The sequence below is a fragment of the Triticum urartu genome, chromosome 4A (genome assembly GCF_056163025.1).
Source record: "Triticum urartu cultivar PI428250 chromosome 4A, HENAU_Tu73, whole genome shotgun sequence".
NCBI classification, from domain to species: Eukaryota; Viridiplantae; Streptophyta; class Magnoliopsida; order Poales; family Poaceae; genus Triticum; species Triticum urartu.
The window spans coordinates 175,493,697-175,500,551 of NC_141876.1; positions in this window are offsets into that span (position 1 = coordinate 175,493,697).

Here is a 6,855-nt window from a genome sequence, read left to right on the forward strand (position 1 = left end):
TGCCGCCTCTGCCGCGACGCCGCAGCTGCGCCTCGCCGCCTTGCCGCGCCGCACCGCCGCTGCCGGCGTAGCCTCCGCCCTTGCCGCCTCGCTGCCGCGCCAGATCCGCCGATGCCGGAGCTCGCCGGACTCGCCGGAGTCCGCAACCTCGCCAGAGAGTCTCCGTTTTTTCACTGAAGAACCGCCCCGAACCGGTATAAAACCGCCCCGGTTCGCCGGTTTTCTTTTAGGTTTAGGTTTTCTTCGGTTTTGCTTAAGAACCCGTTTTTTTTAAATCTAGTTATTTTGCGAGCGTTCACTGTTTAGATCTCCTTAGCGAACGGTTTTCATCAGTTTAGGTTCTATAGCGAGCGTTCGCTCGATAGATTTTTCCTTTTCTTATTATTTTGGCCAGGGACCTAGATGTGAATACTTTATTTACAAAATAGTCCCTATTCTTCAAACGATCATTACTTTTTACTCGTTTGTCCAAATCCAACGAAACCAACACTCGCGTCTTCGTGACGATCTCCTCTATCCAGATAAACAACTTAAACATGTTTTTAAAAAAGTTTAAAATTTGAATTAGACCAGATTTGAATTCAAACTTCGTTTGATCATAACTTGAGTTTCGTAGCTCCGTTTGTGTTGATTCTTTTTGCAAATCGAAGCTCTTGACCTAAACCTTCTAATAAGGCCAAATTCACATAATTTTGGTACTGTTAGAAATAGTTTTATGTTGCAAGAGCTATTTGCTTGGTTTTGATGTTTTCCGAATTGTCTTCTTCGATCTTTTTGATCTTTTGAGTGATTGCTTATGTGTGGTTACTATTGCTTGCTTACGATAGATTGATCAGAGTGTGACGAGTAGATCTATCAAGAGTTTTGAGTGCGAATCATCTTCATCAACATTGCAGGCAAGTTCACACTTTGATCATATCCCCTTCCATACCCAGTTTTTTTGCATTAGATCAATCTTCACACATTGCATGATTAGGATCTAATTAAACTGTGGGATGGGAAGTAGATGAGGTAGTACCTATTACCTGTTTATTATCAAACCTTTGGGAGTTACTTCTACGCTTGCTTATTATGCCAAGCTATGCTGGTAGACGTGGATTTGGTTTTGAGAGTATCCATGACAGATGTGAGATTGTTAATTAATGGTTTACTTAAGGTGGCAACTTAAACACACATCTGGGTGGATTGAGGCACCTGGTTATTCTAGGATTGCCTGTCTAGGCACCTGGGTAATCTAGGACTTGCCTGTTTTCTTTTGGACTGCCACCCAGGCTCAAAGGGATCATGAGATTTTTCAAACTAGAAACTTCCGTGTGCAGCCACAAGCCATTATGGGCTCTGGCATAGTTGATTAAGTCGTGCGAACTCTTGCAGGGTAGACTAGCAGATGTAGGGGAAAGTAGGTGTACCGGTCTATCCATCGTAAGGTGCTAGCACTTCTGAAAGACTGTGTCTCGGTCATCCGTTTCTCAAACACCATGTAGTGCGAGAAATCCAACGGAGGCGATCGAGTCTTGTGGGGAAAAGTGCGCAAACCTCTGCAGAGTGTATAAACTAATCATGATTAGCCGTGTCCCCGGTTATGGACATCTTGAGTATCTAGTTCTTGGATTATCCTGTTGATCTCATCATGTTACTTTAAAGGAATATTGTTGGGTTTAATGATGTTACTTAATTGGGATTGAGAATGCTGTCAACCATTCTCAATGTTCAACAACCACCATGATAGTTAAATAAAATTTATTCCTTTGCAGTAGGGAAAAATTGGCTTTTCGCAAAAACATTATAACCATAGAGCTTTTCCACCAGCCATATATGCATATAGTGATAGCCATTGTTCATCATTTTCTCTATGGTGTGAATTTGCCAGTACATTCAATGTACTGACCCTTTGTGGCTGCAACGTCTCATGTTGCAGGATTTCTTATGATGAGTAAGTGATACGTTAGGGTTACGATTTCTACACTCAACTTTGCCGTTGGTGTTGATGGGAATCCACAACCTTGTTACTTCCGCTATTTTGGATTTGAGGTAATAGTATTTACGTTACTTTTACATGTGATTTACCTCTGTTATAAATCCTCGAGTACTGTGTGTGTCAGCATACCGATCCAGGGATGACACTTAAGCACAAAGACTTGATCCATTCGGATCGGGTCGCTACAAGATGGTATCAGAGCACATGTTGACTGTAGGACGTGACCCTAGAAACTGGCAAGCCCATAGCCAAGATTTTTCTCTACAACTTTCCCTTTCAAAAATATCTTTTACCTCTCTTCTCTTCCGAGCTTATTCAAAAATTTCCTTTTAGTGAGACTATACCCCTTTCCCCTTTTGACCACACGAAGATTCGACTAATGAGACCACTCCAAGAAGTACAAGATATCGGACAACTAAGACCACTTCGGAATGAAGAGTATTTTCCGTGCATCTGAATAATGGAAACTACAACGGTTGAAGGCCGAAGACAAGTAGAATTTGAAGGCTCTGAAGAATCCCCAGATTTGTATGACCCAGGAATGCTACCCTTTATGGGACTTGGCAGACTATGGAAGTTGTCAATGCCCGAGATCAAGGTGTGTTGGAGAAAGACCGGAGCATGTAGAGTTAAGAACTCAAGGATTTGTCAAGGAAAACCCTAAGGCAGGAGATATCAATTATGGAAGATAGCTCATGGCAATGACAAGGGCAGAAACACGGTTATCCGTGATGTCATCGCCCGCTGATGCTATTGTCACCGAGCTGAGCTAAGAATGCATTCCTTCGGAAGGATTGGATGGTAGAAGGCTGATGGAGCATCTATCAGCAAAGGATGCAGTTTTAAACTTAGCTGGTGTATCACCAAGATCTGGAGTAGTACATCAAGAAGTTTAAGATGGAGCTACAAGAAGCCGTATTTTGACAAGGAGCATTTCGTGAAGAACTTAGGTCCAAGAAGCGAAAGTAGCCAAGCTGGAGGAGAAAAACCTCGAGAAACTAGAGATTCGTCAGGAACTAGACCATGGTTCATGCCAAGGATGTTGAAACCTATAAGTTTGAAATACAACTCCAGAATATTAAAGGATGTCACGAGAGATTTCACGTCAACGGAGATGATCTGGCAAAAGAACTTGAGAAGACAAGCATGATCGGAATAAGCCATTGGAGACATGAACAAGGTTTGAAGAATTTGGAGACGTTGAAGATTTATTGACCTTTAGAAGACCAAACCCCTATTATATACCTACGTTAGATGCGACGTTTGTGAGCTGTCATTTGTTTGATGTTTTTCCCAATGGCCACAAATAAAATCTGTCTTTTTAAAACTTTTGTTTGTATTGTGTGTATCCCTCTCCCTCTCTCTTATCTTACCCCAAACCCACATGGACCCAATAGCGGATGAATGGAGATGAGCTTGTATTTTCTGGACCGATGGGTCAGTTGGAGACAGACCGATGGATTTAGAACATGGAAGATCACATGGAGAATAACCCTATAGTTGGAAAGGATATGACCCAGCATGCTCTTCAGTGCTTTGAAAGAGGTGCTGCTACTTGGTGGAGGATATACCAAACCATGAATGGATGGCAAGGAGTAACCACTTGGAGAGAATTAAAGTTGACTCTGCAAAGATCTCACCTTGTGTCCCAGAAGTTGAAGCCTTATGGAAAGGATATGAAGAAACCTTGTGCATGCAAGATTTGTGGAGAAATAGGACACACCCATAAAGAACACAAGGATGAATGCCCTAATTGTGAAGGAAGTCACCTAGTTAAAGAATGCCCAACTAGGCAGATTACTTGTTTCTTGTGTGAAGGGACTACCCACTATCCTGCTCAGTGTCACATTTACCCCATGGTACAACGAACCATCCAGTAGAACGAAGAAGTAATGAAAGGAGCCCTCATGGAAATTTTAGAAGAAGCTGTGATGGAGGACACGCCTAAAGAAGACCCAAGTAAACCCTGCACTAAGTCTTGCTATTCATGTGGAGAAGAAGGACACATCTCCCAAAATTGTTTGAATGGGGATCTAGTAGAATTCCCGACAGAGGAAGTAGAATATGACCCACAGGAAATAGAAGCCATGATCGGCATGAAGAAGTCCAGGAAGAGAAGCAGATTGGATTCCAGGAAGGACCTGAGTCATATCACCTGTTATAGGTGCAAGGAGTCAGGGCACTACCTCAACAGTTGCCCAAAAAGGAAACCTCGAGACTTGTCAGAAGTAATATGTTTTAGTTGTAATGGAGCAGGGCACTTTGCCAGAGAATGCCCTAAGGAGAAGGAAACTTGTGCTAGATAGTTGAGTTTGCAACAAAAGAAATGGAGTAGTAGAAGTGAGAACATTTTTCTTTTATATTGAGGTGTTGAGTTGGGACATGTAATGGAAAAGCGAGAGATTGTAATTAATTGAGAGTGAATAAAGTTAGCATCGTTGGTACTGATATGGATTTTATGAGTTGTTACTCTATGAAGAAGATTTTGGCCATTCTGAGGATATGAGAAATATGTTCTATGGAAGATTTGTGCATTTTAAGGGTGGTAGTACCCTGTAAGAACCATTGACCCCTGGAAAAGATAAGGATACTCCACTGAGTGGATTTCGGACAAAAATGAATACGAGTTTTGTCTCGATATGTATGATGCCCCAAGAGTATGTGGGATGAAGTTGGAGACCGACAGTTGTTTGGACCAAAGGTGATCAAAGGAGTTAGAAGAGAATGTTAAGTTGATTCGAGATAGACTGAAGGTAGCTCAGTCCAGGCAGAAGAGTTATGTAGACTCAAAAACGCAAGGAGGTAATCTATGAAATTGGAGATAGAGCATGTTCTCGTGTGTCCCCTCTGTGGTGAGTTAAACGATTTGGAGATAAGTAAAAATTTGCCCCGAGATTTGTAGGACCACACCGAGTTTTGGAGCATATGAGAGAAGTGGCCTACAAGTTGGAGTTACCTGAAGGACTGTCAGGAGTTCAGGATGTGTTTCACGGTTCCCAGTTGAAGAAGTGCCATGCAGAGATGGCCAATATTCCCGTGTAAGGACGCTTGACCGCGGAAAGGATAATGATGTTCCACGAAGTGGAATATGGACTTCATAAGTATAAGTTTTATCTCGGTATGAGGGATATCCCACGAGGATGAAGAGATAAATTACTATTGGATATAAAGGAGGTATGATGTCGGAAATATCGATCAATGAAAACTCCATGATGTGTCTGAGTAATCATGTCCTAGTTTGGTGCCAATAGAAGGACGAAGACAATACAATTGGATGGATTCTAAGTATGCTAGGAAGCTGGAAGTTGGATGTTGGAATAACGACTAGTTGCCCAGAGGATAAGTTCAAGGTTTACAAGTGATGAGATGGGCCATAACCCACAGGCCCCAGGACCTGCCAAAAAGCAAGCACATTCTTGCTGAAGGAAAAACTCTAGAGGAAGATACGACGTTTTATCGGCAGACAATTTTATAGGAGTAACGCAAAATCTGAGAGTTGTGAAGGAACGATAGATGTTTGTCTGGCTTGCAGAATCAATGGATTATTCCAAACTTGGTTCGTCGACGAGAGAAATTCTGCAATGCTTGTGAGGATGACCGAGTGTTAGAATGCGAGATTCGCTAAACCGTATACAAGGTAATGATTTGGGTGTGGGATGGATTGATCACCATACCGACTTACTCTTATTATTTGCCTTGCTATATGGGATGGTAAATCTGAGTGACTTACCTATAGTAAAGAGGCGACGATCAAAACCCTGTTTAAACCTTAGAATGGTATAAGTATTTTCCCTTGTACAAGGCAGCTTTTGCCAACCGTAGGTTATACGGTGAGGATCAACCCAGACCCATTTCCTGCAGGAGAAGCCATAAATTGTTGACCACCATGAGATATCGATAGTTGTTTAGTTTTGGCGCCAGACCCGTCCGCTAAGAAGACCCAGTCTCAGAATAACCTTACCTAGATGAAAGACAGAAGAATTGAGGAAAAGGTTATGCCACTACCGGAAGAGCTCAGAGAAGGAATTTTCTCGAGGATCTGAGAAGACCGACACTGTCAAGAATAAGGATGGAGTATATGAGTTTTGATGGAACAATAACCATGCTTCTAAGGGTGGTAGCATCCCAGACCCCTGTGATGATCGATGGATTTTGAGGAGACCCCCAAACCCTAACCTATTTCTTGCTAGCCTCTCTGAATCTCGAGGACGAGATTCATTTTAAGGGTGGTAGGTTTGTAACATCCCAAAATTCTAAATTTTGGAATGTTATAAACAAATAGATAGATTTGATTGATTGTTTGAGTGATTGTCTGAAAGTGAGTGAATTTGAAACTTTTGAAAGTTAAATGAGAGGGAATAAAAGGACTTTCCCAAACTTTCATTTTTGCATTTTATGATCTCCATGAATTCAAATTCTTTTCACCACAAAACCCTGGAGAGAAGATGACATGACTTCTTCCATTTATTTAAATGACAAGGGGTGTTGAAAATATTTGAATTTCATTTGGAAAATATTTCCAATTCTGAAACTTTATGCAACTCAATGATTTTCATGAGAGAAGATAAAATGACTTCTTCAAATTATATGAAATATGAGTTGGGAGTTTCAGAGAATTAAATTCAAAGTTCTTTTGAATTTATTTTCAATTTGGAGTTATTTGAGTTTTATTCAAATTATTTTTCTCCAAAAATAAAATATATGGAAAATAGGGTAACATGATTCCCTACATTAGAAAATTGGAGAAAAATTAATTTGAAATCATTTTGGTATTTTTTTTAAAATGATTTTGTTGGATTTTAATAGACCAGTAGCACTCTTTGATTTATCTGAATTTGTGTGGATTTTATTTCAAGTTATAAAAATGTTCATGTTGC